Source organism: Pantherophis guttatus, chromosome 1, assembly GCF_059756535.1.
Source record: "Pantherophis guttatus breed Tessera chromosome 1, ASM5975653v1, whole genome shotgun sequence".
Lineage (NCBI taxonomy): Eukaryota > Metazoa > Chordata > Lepidosauria > Squamata > Colubridae > Pantherophis > Pantherophis guttatus.
In genome coordinates, this window is record NC_142063.1 from 77,203,329 (window position 1) to 77,223,514 (window position 20,186).

Sequence of the window (20,186 nt, forward strand, 5' to 3'; positions counted from 1 at the left end):
AGGTGGGTAATTTAACAATCGGTTTGCTTGAACTGGTGCAAACTGGCTGAATCCCACCACTGTTTGCAAGGCCTTAAAAATCTGGCTTTGCTATCAAACCTGGGCTCCTGGCAGTATACATGATCCCATTTCATGTTTAGTTTGTGTGTTTATGAGTGTTCTTGCCTGCCATTTTTGTTATTTCTATTGTTTTAAATTCTGGTTATTATTGTTTTTATGCTGTTTTTTTAGCTGCTCAAATTCATATATGTGAGATGGGCAGCCTATAAATGTATTAAAACAATAAATAATAAATTACAACTGGCTTATTTTTGAAGTAGCATCATTTCAGTGGAGATCAGTTGACCACAATTGTTAAGGCACCCACTGCTGATTTAGGTGACATCACTTCAGAGCTGAAGAAGCTTCTTGGATGAGGAGTGAAATGTTTTCAAAGAAAAACCAGAAAGTCCAATTACCTCATGAAAAAGGACCTTTGGGACAACCATGACCTGGATGACTAAGCATCTCTATAGACACTGTACCTGAAGAAAATATTGAAGTGCTTCTGCAAAACCTCAGTAATACAGAGTTCAGCGGACTATGGCCTTTAAGCAGATACAGTAAATATGAGTTTGTTTTGTTATTGTTAGTAGGACATTTTGCACCCACACCACGAATGCACAAGGCTTACACAGAGCCTGTGTAAGTGCAGAGGGGAAAAAAAAATCAGGCAATCATGAATAAGTCCAAGCTGTAAGATGTGTCACAGCTGTAATCCTTTTCAGGGTTTGATTATTCCAACAATATCTGTCCAATATAGTTATCATGCTATCCCCCTTAAGCACTTTACTTCAAGAGGGATGGGCTTAACATTATAAATAAGCTTTTACAGAAGCACAGAAGATGGTGGGATAAAACTCAATGCTCGCGCATGTGTTTATTGATGAAATTCTGGCATAGTTGTATAACTGAACAAAAAATACAGCTGGGAACACCAATACCTTTTGCATCATGCTTCAGAAAAGAATTACGTCAAATAGACAAGGAACAGCTGTTTGATTTAACATTTCAACCAGTACTTGTATGGAAAGGAATTTATCTTCATCACTAATAATAGCCACTACTGTTGTGTTGAATTTATGTTTTAGTGACAAATAGCCACTACTGTTAATTTTCAGACCATGTAAAGGGATTCTGCTTACAGCAACTACTTGAGTACAGAGCTTTGTTATTTGGTGGGTACAGAATATAGAATAGAAACCAAAAGACACACAAACACCCAGATATAGATTGCCTCATTACCCCAATAGTGTAAATAAACAATCTGAAAAATCCACGTCAGATGGAGATTTCTTTGTTATGTTCTTTCTCATATGAGAGAATATCTAGGAAGGATCCAGCATTGGCTTAAATCTATACAACAACTTAGACTCTTTTGGAATCACAGCAGAAATTTCAGTTTAGAGAGTTTCAACAAGGCTGGGATAGTACCTGAGATGAGTTCTGTCCCACATATCCAAACATTTGTAAATATAATTTGTTTGTTAATTTTCAGCAGCCTTCCTCTGATCATGGCTTGTTTACCTTGGGCCGCTCATAAATATTTACATTCTTGCATCTTTCTAGAAGTTTTAGGAAAGTAAGAGCAGAAAGTCCTAAATGTAGAATCTTTTGTTGAGTCAGCAGAAAAGACACCCCCCACCCCCACACACACACAAGACAGAAAGGGTGAGTCCACAATGATTTTAAATCTAAATTGCTCACCCTCTCAATGTGGTTTTAGGCTCTGACTGACTCCAACATCATGATTTTTAAAATGGTTTTTCAGAAGGGCAGGGGGAAAGGACGGTCAAACAATACTTCTGAACTAGTGGCATTTGTGTGGGTAAGGGATAGTCTGTTTGGGATGCCACAAACAGAGGACACTAAAACCCACTGTCTCTACTAGAATCAAAATTGAAGGGTCCCAGAGTAAAGGCCTTTGTGACAAATGCTGGCATAAGTCTCAAAATAATTTACTTTTGTGTGCAAAATATTGTTTTGATGAAGAGAAGTTCCAAAATGAAAGCAACTATTCAGAGCAAAAACATGATGCCCTCTGGATGTATGGGACTTTACCCTCCTTTCTTTTTAGAATTATGGGAGCTGAAATCTAACGTAAGTGGAGAATATGGGCATTGAGAAGACTCACCTGATGCTCAAGACCTGGGAATTGAACGGACTGAAGAAAATAGATTAATTTTACAATACTAAATTCTCACCATGACTGCTCTTTTTAAATTATAAAGAACCCTATAAGATCATAACATGCTGATCCTGATCTAGATACAAAGTAAAAAGTATAGTACTATTATACTATAGTATAATATAGTATATAGTATATACTATAATAGTACTATCCTCAACTACTATTATCCCTCCTTTTTTTCTGTGAAAACTGTTTTACCTCTGTCTATATCAGGGGTGTCAAACTCAATTTCATTGAGGGCCACATCAGAGTTGTGTTTGACCTTGGGGGCTGGGGTGGGTGTGGCCAGGGTGGACATGGCCAGCTTAATGTCACTCGTGTTGGGGGGTTCTGTGGGGCCCAAGTGCTTTGCCAGCAAAAACGGGCTCCTGAGCACCATTTTTGGCTGCAATGGCCTCCTGCAACTGTGTGCCAGTGAAAACGGAGTTTGAGAATGCCCCCCCCCCGAGCTCTGTTTTAGCTGGTAGAGGCACCGCGGGCCTGTCCTTCGCTGTTTCCAGGGCAGCCGTGTGGGCCAGATCTAAGCACCCCACGGGCCAGATCTGGGCCCCGGGCCTTGAGTTTGACACCCCTGGTCTATATCTATCTGTCTGCCTATCTATATTGTCACTCATTGGGGAAAATTCGAGTATGCATCATTTTCATCTGCCCATCCCCATGTTTTATCTTCATAATCATACTATGAGAGAGGTTAGGCTGAAATATAACCCTGTGAGCTTTACAGCTAATGGGGGAGGAGCACCGGGTCTCCTCAGGCCTGCTCTGATGCCCTCCATCAGATAGGCGCCATTGCATTCTATTATGCAGAGCTTTCCAACAGCTGCTTCTTAAGTAATCACCGACAAAGAGTATATGGCATTAGTGAAACCTCATTCTGTCAGTTATGCATAAGATAATGTTGTCAGTGCAAAGGCATTTGTGAAATTTAAACTGGCAGGATGTATTTTCTTCATAATATAAAGGTAGGTGTGCTTAATGATTTGGTCTGGTTCTACTGCTTTCCTGAGTAAGAAATAGTTAGTAAAGTTCATGAATTTCCCAGTCAAATGAGAAGCAACCATTCTGGCTGGTGCTCATTTTCTGAGAAGCATAAAATCTCCCTCAAGTTGAGTTTGACTTTCAATGACTTCATGGACATGTCCATGCAGTTGTCTTGTCTTGCCATGGTCTTTTGGGATGCTTATCCCATTTCTATCTCCCATTTTTGTTGAGGAATATCAGAACAGTATTGTTGGATTTTGTAATCTTAAGAGTTCTATGAAATAACTCTAATAAAACCATAGGGTCCTTGGAGGTCTTCTAGCCCAATTTCCTCTCTGGGGCAGGAATCCTCAGACCACCCCAGACAAATGGCTGTTCAACTTTGTTTGAAAACCTACGGTGATGGAATACGCACAACTCAAAGCTGCAGGTTGTTCCACTACTTAATAGCTCTCACAGTGAGAACAAATTTGAATCTCTCTTCCCTCTATTGGTTCTTATTCCACCCTTATCCTACAGAGAATATGTCCACACTAGTTCTCCGAGACTGAGAGAGAGTGAGCTTCATGTTACAGCTAAAATCAAAATCATGTTTCTATGTACCACATCTAATATACAGTTACTAAATTCTTCTGTGGCTCTCTGCTTTTGATCTACTGGTTATCCATGATACCTATAAGTTATAAAGAGTTTCACCTGTGGATTTCTGTAGATGAAGATGCTCTCCAAATCAGAGGAACAGGGCAGAACATTATTTCCTAATCAGTCTGCACTCTCTGCCCAAAATTGTTGTATTTAAAAGTTCTGGCCCCAGAAAAGGATATTTCTCTGCTTCCAGGCAGTTTTGATTAACAACTGTTCAGTTTGATAATTTCTTATTCCACATACTTCATGAAACCGCACCATGCAAAAATGTCAAGTATACAATATAGGACAATGTTTGAGGCAGTCAAGAAAATGTGATAGTTTCACAGAATTCTCCAGTTTTACAGGCATTCTAGCAATTCATTTTCACCCCAGCTTGAGTTCATTTCTCTTGAACATGAATGATCAAAACATAATTTCTATTTTTAAATAACCTTCGCTGGTCCCTTATACATGGATGTTAGATATTCTGTGTTGCCACGAGCCACACATTGCCTAATATTTGCAAACAACAATATTGCATCTTTGGTTCACTGTAATCCAATAATACACACCCCTTTTTTTCCAGATGATAACAAAATAAAATCTGATTCCAGGATGGGCAATTATATGCTTTTTGTTCTTTTTCTAACCCTTTCAGTAGGTATTAATTTTGGCAAGCACATGCAAAAAGAATGAGAGATGGAAGGACACACATACATAGACAGAGAGGGAGAGCTTTTCTTTCCCATGGATTGATATCCAGTTTCAAAGCTTGCCTGAGGAAAAGGTATTAATAATCACCAAGGGATATATTTGCAGAACAGAATTAATAAGCAAGGGAGGTTCCACTCATGGCTTTATTTACAAGTTCCCTAATGAGGGCTCCCCAGATCTCCAATTCTACATTATAAGTGAAACATTAACTGGAAACTCAGTTCTTCTCAGGTCCTTTTCATCTTTCCCGTTAAATGCTGCAGCAGAGAGAATCCGAAATTTTCTCCCTCCATTCACAGTGGAGCTGCTGCAGCCTGTCCCTTTAAGGTAGTCCCCAGGAGGGAGGGGGCGATGGGGGGACCATAAAGGGAGAGCAGCTCCGCTATGAATGGAGGCTTCTCTCTGCAACAGCATTCAACATGGCTTCTTCTCTCCTCCTTCTTGGGCTCATACACACAGAGCAAACATGAGAAGGAACGAGAAGCAGCCAGGTTGAACCCTAGACTTGGCCAAACTTTTCTGTCAGTTCTGTGGGCGTGGCTTGGCGTGGCATTGTGGGGTGGTGCCGCCCCCACCTTGCCATGAGTGATGTCAAGTTGGCCACGCCCACTCAGTCACATGACAAATCCCCCCCCAAGCCATGCCCATAGAACCGGTAGGGAAAAAATTTGAATGTGACCCGTGATCAGTATCATTTGTGGGTGACACTGCCCAATAGTTTTGGGCAGGAACTTTATAAGTGAGGAATATGGGCTGCTACCTTTTTACAGTGCTACTTGCCTAAACTCTACCATATTTATGGGTATCAGTTTATTCAATATGTTCCTTATCAATATGATTAACTCTGCTACCCTTTCTTTTCTTGCTTTTTAGGAAATCTTTGTTCCTTCTGTCCATGGATACAGCTTCAACAAGGCATGGCAATGCCAAACAGCCAAGGCCACTTAAGTATCCCCTTGCACTAGATGAAGCAATAAATACTCTGATTCTTACTACAGATAATTCTCGATTTACAACCATTCGTTTAGTGGCTGTTTGAAGTTACAAAGGTACTGAAAAAAGGGACTTACATTTTTCGTATTTATAACTGTTGCAGTATCCCTATGGCCACATGGTCAAAATTCAGATGCTTGGCAACGGGTTCATATTTATGACGGTCGCAGTGTCCCGGGGCCATGTGATCACCTTTTGTGACCTTCTGACCAGCAAAGACAATGGGGAAGCCAGATTCACTTCATAACCATGTTACTAACTTAACCACTGCAGTGATTCACTTAACAACTGTGGCAAGAAAGGTCATAAAGTGGGGGGAAATGCACTAAACAACTGTCTTGCTTAACAACAACATACATTTTGGGCTCAACTGTGGTTGTAAGTTGAGGATTTATCTGTAATCTTTTTTTCCTGTCCCACCTGAACAATCTCATATTTGTTGGGTTTAGGATTTTTGTTCCCTTTCATGCCTATATTGCCCATCAGTGCATTTCCCCACACTACCCTCCCTTTTCTTTAATGGTTACTTGGAGATAATTTCTGTCTTGGATCATACAGTCCCAATGCTACAATTTACTCGCTGACCTCAAAGGATCTGCACTTCCAAATTACAATTCTTTAGAAAAGCCCTTGTCTAGTGGCTTGTGTGTCTGTGTGCCAGTAGGTATGTACTTTTCAAAAATTTTATACATAAATGGTTAAACAGTGGGTGTGGATGAGAGGAACCAAAACAGAGGAAAACAAGGGATGAAGGCTGATAGTACCAGGGTATGAGAGATACAGAAGGAAAAAGGATCACTGTATTTTGGGCTGCAAGGGTTAGTCTGCTTCTTCTGTATTTATCACTGCCATAATTATTTTAATTGCACTGGATGGTTTATATTTAACCCTGTTTATGCGTACATGATCTTGTGAGGTTATGGTGACTCTGAATTCAAAGAAATTCAAGACCTGTAATTTAAATGTAGCTAACAAAATGAGGATGGAGGCCACTGAATCCTAAGCTTTTCCTAAATATAATAAAGATAATGTACATCTTGGGATTCTGTCAAATTGCAGGCAGTTCTGCCTTCCCTGCCCATCCTTTAAAGTCCTTAATATGAGAGCTTATTATTCTGCAGTGACTGCTTAGAAATCAAGAACTGCTCTCTGTCTGCATCAGGGTTAGTGTATCTTGGTTTGAGAGGAAATATTTTCTGTCAATATGGTAGATTATATAGTTTGATGTTGGGAAAAGAGTTCTATACAAATAGGCAGGGGTGCTATTTCTGACAGGTTCTGGAGAACCAGTAGCAGAAATTTTGAGTAGTTCGGAGAACCGGCAAATACCACCTCTGGCTGGCTCCAGAGTGGGGTGGGAATGGAGATTTTGCAATATCCTTCCCCCAGGAGTGGGGAGGGAATGGGGATTTTGCAGTATCCTTCCCCTGGAGTGGGAATCCTTCCCCTGGAGTGGGGTGGGAATGGAGATTTTGCAGTATCCTTCCCCTGCCATGCCCACCAAGCCATACCACGCCCACCAAGCCACACACACAGAATCGGTAGTAAAATAATTTGAATTCCACCACTGCAAATAGGTGTTTTTGCACACGTCTCTGTGTGCACTCTATTTAGCTGCACACAAACAATAAAACTGGTGGCTTTATGAGTTTCAATCTATATAGCAATAGTTCTGATTTTTTTCCCAGAAAGTTATTTGAAACAAAACATAGCATTGATTTTATATTTGTTTTTTTTTAACAGACTCATATTTTTACAATCACCATATACGTACACAGGAAGACTTAACATGATCTCTTGGCATTAAGAATGCATGCCTTTACTAAATTTATTTGAAGTGCCATTTTCTACTGATTACTGTTTTCTGGATATTGGCATCCAAGATAGAAGCCAGAGAAGCAATGCTTGTAAATGCCGATTCAGGTTTTAAAAATTAATTTTGATGGCTTTGTTCCTTTTCTCATTCTGGGGTCAATGAGCTATCTGTAGCCTAGGGAGAAGCTTAATTAAACTCAGATAGTACAGAAGAAGCTTCCAAGAATCTGCCTGCCTGATATTCCTCCCCACCCAGCATATCTGTCCTTCATGCACATCTGGATAAAAGCTTGCATTCAAAGAGCAAAGAAAGCAATAGCTTTAGGCACCATTTCCTCGAGTAAGGCTGTGTTTCCTGATGAGTATTGCAAATTCTTGCATCATATGAGAGCAACAGAGCACCAAAAATGATAACCTGGCAACAATTCCTGTTGTGCAGGGTTATCAACTCAGAGTCAAAGGACATTTTATCATTTTTCTAATGCAATGTTTTTTAAAGTGTGATCCTGGGACTCCTAGGAGTCCCTTAAGACCCTCTCAGGAGTCTGCAGAATCAAAATTATTCGTCAGCCTATGTTGAAAAATAATACAATATTAAAATCCCATCAAACATGAAAAATGCCAGCGGAAGCAAATGTGTCAATTTTAATTTTTAATATAGTAAATTTCAATGAATATAACCCGTTCAAAGAAAAATTCTTGGTTTACTCCATATTTTTTTTTTATAATGGGAAGGGTTCTGAGAGAGAAAAAAATTAAACCACTAATCTATTTTTATTATATTAAATATTCTTCTCTCAAGCCTTTGAATGCTGATTCTGCAGAGTAGGATGACTGAATCATGCATCCAGTAATTTGATTTTATTGATGGTATAATTATTGATGGTAAAATTATCTGCTACAATGTCCTACCTGTCAATGAATACTTCAGGTTCAACCACAATACACAAGCACACATTAGATATAAACTTAAGGTAAACCACTCCAAACTCAATTGCAGAAAATGTGACTTCAGCAACAGAATGGTCAATGCCTGGAATGCACTACCCGACTCTGTGGTTTCTTCCCCAATTCCCCAAAACTTTAACCTTAGACTGTCTACTGTTGGCCTCACCCCATTCCTAAGAGATCTGTAAGGGGCATGCATAAGTGCACCAACGTGCCTACCATCCCTGTCCTAATGTCCCTTTTTATTTGTATCCATTTCATGTATTCATAATCATGTTTATACGTTTATCTGTAATCTTATATATGCTTGACAAAAATAAAATAAAATGAAATAAAATAAAAGTATAGCTCTAAATGGGGTGATGTCCAGAAGCACTGAAAGTGATTATCTCCATCTTTCAGTTACAAGAAGAGGAATGTTTCTTAGGATTTTTCCCCACATTGATAACTGTGTCACCAATCTGCCAAAACATTCTATGACCTTCACTATAAAAAATACGTCTAAAAAGTGAATGTGCCTGATTGCTTTCAGCTTCCACTGACTATGACAGTGTAGACCACAGAGAGCCCTGAAGAGAGTATCAATTGACAATGACTTCCTTGATGGAGCAAGTAATCAAGTCCTTTTACACTGCTCGAGTGTCATTTATGGGATAGGCAATCTGAAAGAGCACAGCTGCAATTATGTGACATTCATTCACCAGCTAACAACAAGAGGCAGAAAGAGTTTAAGAGAACAAATGTAAACACAACATTTTCATGGCATCAAATTCAAGTGGAAAGGACAGAAGAATCAATTCCCCATTCGCCTTTCGGAATCCACATCTTCTCAACAGCCTGTCCGGAGGACAGTACAGCTTTAGCAACTTCAGATCGGACCAGAAGGGATTTAACAACTGGAGCAATTGCTTGGAAAGATATCAGGAGAACCTCCTGCTCTGGCTGTTCTAACCTACTCTTAGAAAGTGCAGCAAGTCTCAGCAGTAGAAGTATCTTCAACCTCTTGTAAGATATCAATAGCTTCTGGAACTATGCATGGATGAATGAATTCACTATGAATGAATTCACTATGCCAGTGTTGTATCACCTAGCACTAATTACTATGTGGTCTTTCTGTAGCCATCAGAACCTGCTTTGGGAGTTTTAATGCTGGTTTCTTTGAAAAAGATTCCCCAATTCCAGCCCTTTAGGCAAAATTTTGCGAAAGAATGTGCTTGCTGTGAGCAGGATTTTGTAAAGAAACTAGCAGAGCAATTAGCAGGATACACCAGGCTTTTAAAAGTTTAGCTAATTTGAGGTGCCATATGCAGTGAACTAGTGATTAGTTTATGGCTTTGTGCTGCCCCAGATAATTGGGTTAATTGAGAAAGCCATGCATTCATGCAATGTGCATATACAGCTGATGCTGAAATAAACTTTGCAGTGGCAATAAACTAGTAAGAAATCATGCTTTCCATTTTGTCACAAACATTGCTGAAAAGTATCTCTGAACTTATTTACCCTATAATTGCTTTTTCTCATTTTCCTCAAATCAAATTAGTAGAGAATAACTTAGTAATAAGCATAAAGTTAACTATCATCGTTCTAAATTATGATCTATCTTGTTCCTCATATAATAAATGGTAACTATACTAAAGACATGGGCAATATCTATATTTTCTACATTATTTTTCCTTGGACTTTACTATTTATTATTTTTCATCCCCCTCCTCCGAGTTTAAATGCAATTCTGGCTAACACATTACAGATCTTATAAAGTAAATTCAATAGCATAAAAGCTTATGTCATCATACATTTAGCATTTTAAAAAAATGTTTTAAGTTTTTTTATTGTGTTCTCTTTAGGCATAGGAATCAACTTAATACTCCATTGTTACTCCATGCTATCTTTTTAGCCTGGATCCCATAGAAAGGCAAAATTGTTACTCTTTAGATCAGGGCTGTCAAACTCGCTGCCCGTGGGCTGGATGTGTCATGCTCTGGCCACGCCCACGCCCGGTTTAGCAAAGATGGAAAATATATCACATGACGCCGCCATGACGCCGCAAGTTTGACACCTCTGCTTTAGACACTTTTTAGAGAATAAGTCCATTTGCACCAATGCAACATCTGTCTTATGAGATTATAAGTGAACATAAGTCTACTGATTTCAAAGGATTTAAAAACATAGCTGTATTTGTTTTACCTCTTCTAGAGATCTTTGTAAGGCTTGTTTGTGATCTAATTCCAGTTTTGCCTATATTGGCCATATATGAAGAAGGCAGAAAACTATTCAAAGAAATTTCACTTTCCTTGTATCAATTTTTCTTCTGAAAATCTCCTCCCACGATCACTTTTTTTCTTTCCAAGAAGAATTTTTATGGCTATATTTGCAATGGGCAAAGCAAACAAAGACATTTGTGGGCAACCCAGCATCTAATGTAGATTTTTAACTATCCTGCATTTCTAATCGCACTGTAGCATGTTACTCAGTCAATGATATGCTGGACAACTCAGCTTTGTAAGAAGTTAACTACAATTTTAAAAAGATCTGAAACTAAAAACAGCTTATTTATATTGTAGAGATAAAACTGTTAGAACTTTTTTCACCCCAGAGCCTAGCCGAAGCATTGGACCACAACATTCCAAATTTCCAGTTAGTTTGTCTTTAGCCATGATGACTCAATTCTTCTGGAGTAGGTACCAATGCCTCCATCCAGGCAGAAAGAGCATGTTGGACTCCAGTGTTGCCGGAGGACCAACTAGACAGAATGGTTAGCCTAATAATTAACCTAAAGAAGGCATTTATGTTAGTGTTGGGAATCTGTGATCCTAAAAAAATTGATTGAATGTTAAAATCATATCTTTTTGTTATAGACCTTGTGCTTCTGCAATAGAAATGATGCGTGCGTTTGTGTGCCTGTGTGCCTGTGTGTGTGTTACAGCTAGCTTGCAGTGTCTGGTTTCTTTTTTTCAGAGTTGTGAAGATATACGAGCCACAGAAGTCTTTAAAATAACATACCTTCTGGCAACATCTGTCATCATCCAAATGAGGAGGTGAAATGAAGTTGTATGAAGCTCATTTCATTCACTGGATTGTCTTTGAGAGCAAAGCAGCACCTTTGCCATACCCTCAGGTGCCTCAGTTCTGAATTTCTTACAGTATATATACACTTCAGGAAGAAATGGAGCAGGTGGGAGTGGGGGAATCAGTTTTAATTGGATTTCCTTTACATAAAACTATTGTTGCGAGGAAAAACTCACTTTGCAATAGTGGCGAATTATCTGTTCCTCGGGTGCAGGATGACAGTGAAGGTTCATTCTCCGAGCTTGTGGGTTATTATCAGTGGAGAAATTCAGCTGGATCCATCCGGATTATGCAATGCGGTAGCGCCGGTGGCGGGAGGCTCTGCCCACCCGCCCAGACATGATCACGCCCGGTTTTTTTACCCTTTGCGTATGCGCGGAAGGTTCTGTGCATGTATGGAGGAGGCACGCACGCTCACATTTGTGAGCCAGTAGGGAAAGATAAGTGAATTTCACCCCTGGTTGGTATCCCAACGTTCTGTTACCAGGCTAGGTAACATCTTCAAAGGAGTTTAGGGGATGTCAGTGTCATCCCTAAACTCCACTGAAGATGTTACCTAGCCTGGTAGCAAGACATTCAGATATCAACCCTCAAGCTTGGAGAACAAACCTTCACCCTCAAAAAGTCACTTTCCAGATTTCTATTTATGACAGTAGAAGAGGAGCCTTCTGCTTTTTTCTCATTCCTTAGATCAACTTTCTCTCAATATGGTGCTGAGAAGGTGTGTGTTGGGTTGCAATTTACATCGTTCCCATCCACACAACCAGTGGCCGGGCTGGCTTGAAATGATGGCCTTTAGAATTTCAATATCTCTGGAGGTAATCCGATTTAGGAAGGCTGCTTTTCATTACCTCTAAATTTCTTACTGAAGAGGAAATAAAAATTGTCTTTTAAGATCCAGCCAGAATAATAGCTTTCCTCACATTTACCTAGCCCTGTGCAGGCTAAAAATTCTGGGAACTGAAAGCCATCATGCTGAAAATTGCCAAGGGGGAGAAAATGGTTGTATTCTAACTGGCTGCAATATGAAACTGCCTTAGGTCTAGTATTAATCTATAATTCTATATACAGAAACAAATTTGATTGGCATTTGAACATTCCTTCAATATTGGTGTCAGGCTAATGTTTTCTTTTCTACCTGAAAGCAACAGGTAAGCCACATGGCAAAGAAGCCTCTGTCATCTCTGCCAACTTTTGTGGCACTGCTCTCCCTATCACCTGTGGCTTACAGCCTTCATTTCATTCTGCCTAATGGTACAGTTGGCCCTGATCTGTGTCCATCTGCTCTATACTGGTAACTGACTGGCAAAGGACCACTGCATTCTTGGGCAAAGCTTTCTCTCAGCCTGGCAACCTGAATGCTATTTTGACTTCAGAAGATGAGAAAGAAAGCATGGATCATTTACTTGCATGGCACATGCTATGCCATAGAGGCATAGAGTGTTTATTTGTTTTTTCTCCAGTGCAATGATGATCAGAATGAGACAATCCTAGGTAAGAAAACAGCACCACTGCGAAGAGGTAAATCTCAGAACAAGACGCCTGCTTTCTTGACTATGCCTGACATATTTGCCCCTTAACAAATGCTGAACTGTAGGGACTCTGGATCCTCCTACAGTTGGGCCCTGGCTGGATGCGAGGATGCTAGTTGCAACACTTTTGGCAGGCACAGCTTGTGCATTGACATACCCCTTCCCCCCCTCCCCGAAAAGAAGACCCAACTGGAAAATAAGCCCTAGCATGTTTTTAGGATGCTCATAATATAAACTCTACCCCAAAATAAGCCCCAGTTAAGATTGTCAGCCAGAAAGATGCATTTAGTACCATATTTCCTCCCAAATAAGACCTAACTGGAAAATAAGCCTTAATGTGTCTTTGGACCTGGTCTTATTTTCAGGAAAACATGGGTAGGGCGCTGTATTAGCTGTAACACTATTTGATTGCAAACATTTATTGCTGCCTCCTAAAGATTAACAGCTAAGCAGTTTTTTATGAGGGGACAGTACTTTTCACTCCCATCTGGATAGTAGTGTAATTTTTAACGAATTAGTTAACTCATTAGAAACTGGATTCATCTATTTACTGCCTGCAAGCATTGCACACAATGCTTGGATTCTGTTTCTTCTAAATGCTAGCCCCCAGGTAAGGTGCATGGATTTATGAGAGTGTTACTTTCTCAGTAGTATTATTTTTATATGTTACTATATCACAAAATCAAGAGTGAAGAGGTGCTGCTTCAGGTCAGATTGAATATGACTGCCTTGGATTATTCATTCCTGGGACTTATTACGGTACTTGGAAGCTTGACACTTTACTAGCCTAGTGGTCTTCTGTAATTGAATGTGGAAATGGCCTTGGGAGACAGGAGGAGGCCAGGGGACATAGCCAATGATTCAGAAGGGGCCCTCTTTAGTTTCTTGGACTGTAAAGACAAAGGGGTAGAGATATATATTTCAGATTTGCAAGATTGCTCATACTTCATTCATACTGGGACCTGAAATTCAGTGGATACAAGAAAGTACCAGGTGAGAATCTAACCTTAATGTAACCTTATAATAAAGTTAGAGTTAGTACTTCTGGATGGACTTCTTATTTGGACCACTGTGCCAGCATCTTCACATGTACAGGTGGTCCTCGACTTACAACAGTTCACTTAGTGACTATTCGAAGTTACAAAGGCACTGAAAAATGTGACTTATAACCATTATTCACACTTATGACCATTGCGGCATCCTCATGGTCATGTGATTTTACATTCGGATGCTTGACAATTGACTCACATTTATGACGGTTGCAATGTCTCTGGGTCATAGGATCAGCTTTTGCGACCTTCTGACAAGCAAAGTCAATGGGAAAAACAAATTCACTTAACAACCATGTTTAACAACAAGTGAATCATGAAATGATTCACTTAACAAATGTGGCAAGAAAAGTCGTAAAGTGGGGCAGAACTCACTTAACAAATTTCTCACTTGACAACAGAAATTTTGGGCTCAGTTGTGGTCATAAGTTGAGGACTACCTGTGCTAAATTTCAATCTCCATCATGATCACTCAGCACTCAGTTTTGCTACCTGGGATAACTGTGTATGACAGATGGTAGACAGTGCATTTGATCATTTTACTATTTACTATTCTTGGTCCACAAGAATGGATTCCAAAACCCATGCTGAAGGTTGTCCTTTCATTGATAACATAAGCACTGTCTCCCATCTGTCCATATGGGAGAACAGGAGTCAATCTATTCTCCAAAGCACCTGAAGGCAGGACAAGAAGCAACAGATGGAAACTAATCAAGGAGAGATCTAATCTAGAAATAAGGAGAAACTTCCTGACAGAAGAATGACTCAAGAGAACAGTTTACCTCCAAAAGTTGGGATGCCCCATCATTGGAGGTTCTTAAGAAGAGATTTGTCTGAAATGGTATAGGGTCTTCTGCTTGAGTAGGGCGTTGGATTAGAAGACTTCCAAGATCTCTCCCAACTCTTATTTTGTATAATAGCTACAATTCCCCCAGCAGTGGCCATTAAAGTGACCCTTGCCAAACCAGAATATCAGGAGCAAGGAACATGATAAAAAACAAGCAGGATGTTTTTAATGGACAATCCAGCCAAAAATAAGGATGATGTAAACAGTGTTTAAAATATGAAGCAATGTTAAAATATGTCCAAAACTTTTAGGGGGTTGTACCCACATAAATACACAATTTGGTAGGAGTATCGATATAAGCACTCTGCACTTCCTGATTGCCTTGGCCACTAGCTCAGACTCCAGAGCAGGTTTGAGTTTTGAGAGTGAAATCTCATACTTATGCTTGGATCAAAGTGCTCATACTTTGTCCATATTGGGAGCTGAAATTCAGTGGATACAGAAGGTATCCACTGTGGGAAAACCACCCTGTTGTGTAAAATATCTTAGGTGGGGGTAGATATCTAGGTAAATGGAAGCACCTACAGCACTTTTGGAGTTAAGAAAAATACAAATAAGGTTGTCCTAAACTCACTCTGCCTTAGGAAAGAAGTTACATGTAAAAAACAGCACGAATAGGAATTTATAGTGTATTGTTGTTAAAGATCTGTTGTCACCAAAATCCATTTTTATGTTCAACTTGCAGTTGCACACTTTCAACTTATATGTGGGAACACTCCATACCACCTCCCAATTGACAACTAACTTATACAGATACAGTACATTTGTGATGATAATGGTTTCTTGAAAGACAATAGTATAATTAGATGGACTGTCTAGTTAATGCAGTATAGGAAAATTGCCCTCTGCTGGCTGGACAAAGCATGAATCAATGTGCTTATGTCCCTGACGAAAAGTACACAATGGGTTCCCCTTGGGCAGAATTTTGCCAAAGAAAACTTCTTAGAATTTCAGCACAAATAGTAATTTTGCAGAAGAAGAAGCGGCAGATGGCTGACATGCATAATGGCATTAACAGTGATGTTCCATGAACTGGGATAGTTAAGCAGGAAAACATATAATGAGTGAAATATCGTTGATAGACCCTGTCTTACCCTGTTTGTCCAAAAATAAGACATCTCCTGATAATAAGCCCAATTGGGCTTTTCAGCGGATTTGCTAAAATAAGCCTCGCCCCGAAAATAAGCCCTCCCTGAAAATATTTAAATGCAGAGCTGGAAATCAGGTAAGACGGCAAGAGGAGCCCCATCTTGCTCCATGTGCCCCCAAATAATAAGACCTCCCCGAAAATAAGGCCAAGCGCTTATTTCAGGGTTCAAAAAAATATAAGACAAGGTCTTATTTTTGGGGAACCACAATGGTAATACAGTTAAAGGAAAGAGAAGGGCTACCAATTTTGTAAACGTATTTTTTGCAAGCATATCATGCTGAAGGAATGTGCTCAGCCATTTACAGTTACTACTCCAGAAAGCTGTGATATTTAGGGAGGTAAAGTTCCTATATTATCATGGCAGTAAAAAAAAAACCCCAACAACTCAGGAGGATTTCCAAGGCTCAAAAGTGGAAGTATACACAGATGAAGTAATGTATGGGCACTCTGACAATGCAGCAACCTCCCCATTACATCACTGACTTAGGACTACTTAGAGTTGAAAATCCATCAGTGCCTCCCAAGGGCCTTTGTCATATGCTTGAAATATGCGAGAAATCGTTATCATCATCCTCTTTTTACAGTTTTGCAGCTCTATGAGCCAGTTGGAGACAGGTGACAAAGAAGCATCTGGGAAGAACAATAGGAGTGAGAACGACCTACTTACCTATAGATAGTCTTGTTGTGGAGTCCTGGGAATAAAGCACAGTGCAAGCAAGCACACTTTGTAGATGTTTGCTTTTAAGGCTTTATAACATCCACTGAACAAACCTCAAGGGAACTTCACATTTTCTTGGCTCTGCTTAAAGACCTTCAACTCTACTCTCCTTGGCTTGTATCCTCATGTTCTTCGAGTGCCAGAAATGGAGATGCTAAAAACAAAAAACAAAAGGTTTTAAAACAAAAACTGGTTTGGGCGTGCTTGTTCTAGTGCATGGAGGTGATGCATGTTCGGGGCACATTGCAAATTATGAACCCTTTAAAAAGTAACAATTAAGATTTTTAGGAGATTTTAAAGAATAGATACTATAAGAATTCTCAGCTACCACGAAGAAAAATAATTAAAAGTTTTAATAACGTATGACACATTGGAACTATTTTGCATCAGCTTAAGTTGGAAGCATCTGGTATCATTCTGTCTATTTTAATTGATAGAGGCTGCTAATTAGAGGTCCTTCCCATCCATTGTTGATTCCCCCCCCTTCATTAACCAGAAATGCCAAGAACTAAAACTGGAAACTTTGCATATAATATTTAAATTCCATTATTAGGCTTTTTTCCTTCCTCTAAAGAAAAACAATGGCCATAAACTTTGTGACATTAGGATCTAAGTTTTCTTCAGGCACCAAGTGGCAGCAGTTCCAAAACGGTGACAGAAAGAGTGGGAGAGGGAGAAAGAGTGAGAGAGCAAAAGAGAGAGAGGGAGGGAGGGAGATAAAAGGCAGCTTTCCAATCAAGTCTGATAGTTTGGTTACATTTTGGCCTTCTTGGTGATTGAAATATTCATTCATAATATTGATAAATGCATTCATGGGATATATATTCCACTTGTCTTCCAAGAATTCAGCACAGGATTTGTGAATTCAACCTTCATGGCTCAGACTGGAACATTCCCATTATTCATAATCCAATGAAGCCAAGTTATCCATTTTTGTACATGCTAATTAGAAGGGGGAAATTATGTCTTTATCAGCTGCTTTTTTTCAGGGAAAATTCTCTTTCCTATGCTCACAATCATCCATACCATGACACAACATCCATCTTTCTGCTTGTTTTCAAATTTAAACGTAAAACCAAAATCTGCATTGTCAGTGCACTGAGGCCAGAACTAGGCTAGGCTTACTCAACCTAGCCTTTTCTGCCCCTGTACGGCAGATATGGTCAGTTTCCATGTGTGAAAATTAAGTGTGTCCAGTAATGGAACAGCTCTTATGGGCTTGTTGTAGGATTACGTCTGCATCCAGCAGCAGCAGGAAAAGAAGGTTAATAATTTATTTAATAATTTCATCCCTATTCATATGATAAGGCTGTTTTGGACTAAATCCAAATTGAGCTTTCCTATTCACACGATATGTTCACTTCCTAGATCCAGTTTAGTGTATCAGGTGAACAAGGACTAGAAGTTTGCTGTTTCTGTGGATTGTCTGGGGGTACCACCTAGCCTACGTCTTAATTATTTTTTAAAAAAAGGAACAATACAGCTAGAAAATCAATTTATGTGTCTTCACCATGAAACTAAGACAGCACAATAAACCTTAGTTTGGAGAGATAGCCAATCCAGAATTCTTCTTCACTCCCTGTTCCAAATCAAAGGAAGAATGGCAGAGACATTGGAAAAGACCTGAATTTGCTTCTGTGTGTATCTTAGTGGGAGGTCTCTTCAGAAATCATTAGAAGCATTTATTTATTGAAGTGCTTAAGTGCTGTTTTCAGCTACTCCCAACCTGTATATCTTCCTAAATTAAAAAGTAACTCAATATGTCTTGCAAAGCCAGGATACTGGATTGTGTAAACAAACTGTGGTTCATTAACTACAAGTCAGCTTTCACAGGAACATAGGTGCTGCATAATGAAGGGAGGTTTTGCATTTCCCAGTGCAAATGAGCCGTTCTTCTCTGGCATACTGAAATGTCCTGCTTCAGACTTTTGAAACCAGAGATAGCAAGGTTCGAGGAATGCTAAATTCATGGGAAGCAATCAATGGGGTATGATTTAATTCACAACAGGAATGTTTTCCCTGGTTTTTTATGTACAAGGTAACAAGTATAAGTATGAACATAAACATGAACAAAGGAAGTAAATACTGATAAATGGGAACAGGGAACAGTAAGACAGGGACAGTAGGCACGCTGGTGCGCTTATGCACGCCCCCTTTAAGGACCTCTTAAGAATGGGGTAAGGTCCACGGTAGACACTTTGAGACTGAAACTGTGAGGGTTTGAGGCTGTAACAACGGAGTTGGGTAGGGCGTCCCAGGCGTTGACCACTCTGTTGCTGAAGTTGTATTTTCTGCAATCGTGTTTGGAGACGTGGAATTCTAAATGCTGCTCACTCTCCCTTTCTCTTATGTGAATTTGGAAGTGGATTAACTTTTGCGTCTTGGCCTTAGATAAGTGGCGCAAGCCAGGGGTGGGTTCTACTTACCTTTACTACTGGTTCGCAACGGGGCTGCGTGCGCGCAGAAGCGTCCTGATGACGTCGGGGTTGGTGGGCGGAGCCTCCCGCCGGTTTTACTACTGATTCTATAGAACCGGTCCGAACCGGGAGCAACCCACCACTGGAGCAAGCCTTTAACACCTCAGATTCAAGCATTCTTCTTCAGCCTACGTTTATAGTGCATTTGTTCCTCTCAGCATTTGTTCCCAGCAGGAGCCAATAGAGGGTGCCAAAAGAGAGGATATGGCGACACGAGCAGCAGAACATCCTTGTTAGCTTTTTTTTCCTCTAACTTGCTATTTGTCCGATTCAGCAGAAGCCTGAATTGTTGTTGCTTTTTAAAATTGGGTTTTGCAGTGCGAGAAAGTTACACTTCTCTTTCTCTCTCCCGCCTTCTCATTTTTCTCCACCAATGCACTGCTGCTTCTACAAAAGCTCATTATCTGTGTCTGATCCTCCCCAGAGCTGTAGCTGAAGAATACTGTGACCTTCTCATTCCAAAAGGGAAAAAAAAAAGACAACAAATGCACTTGCACATACAGTGCTATTCCCTGTATCAGATACAATTTGCAGAAACAAGTGGGAAGCCTCATTGCCTTGCTTGCAACAGTCTAATGTGGCAATTAACATGGTCATCCTAAACCTGAAAAGTCAAGAGGCTTTTATAAAAAAAAACAATGCAGGCATTTAAAGCAAGAACGATCTAAACCTGGTTATATCAACTAATTTACCTGCAATTATAGGAATTGCAGGTAAATTCACCACTCACCTCTTGCCCTGTTGTTCATTCCTAGTTACTAGGTATAATCCAAGCCTCTTTTAAAACTTTTAAAGCTTTTCAGAGTTTATCGGGAATTAGATTCCCAAACCTAGAAGTAACATACCTGACAAAAAAAAAAAAAAAGAAAAATCTGGGAAACTTTTAGATACCAGTAAAGAGAGGCAATTTGGTGTAGTGGTTAAGATATCAAGGAGAGAAACAACCTGTAATTAAGGAGAAACTGCCTAACAGTGAGGACAATTAACCAGTGGAACAGCTTGCCTTCAGAAGTTGTGGGTGTTTCATCCCTGGAGGTTT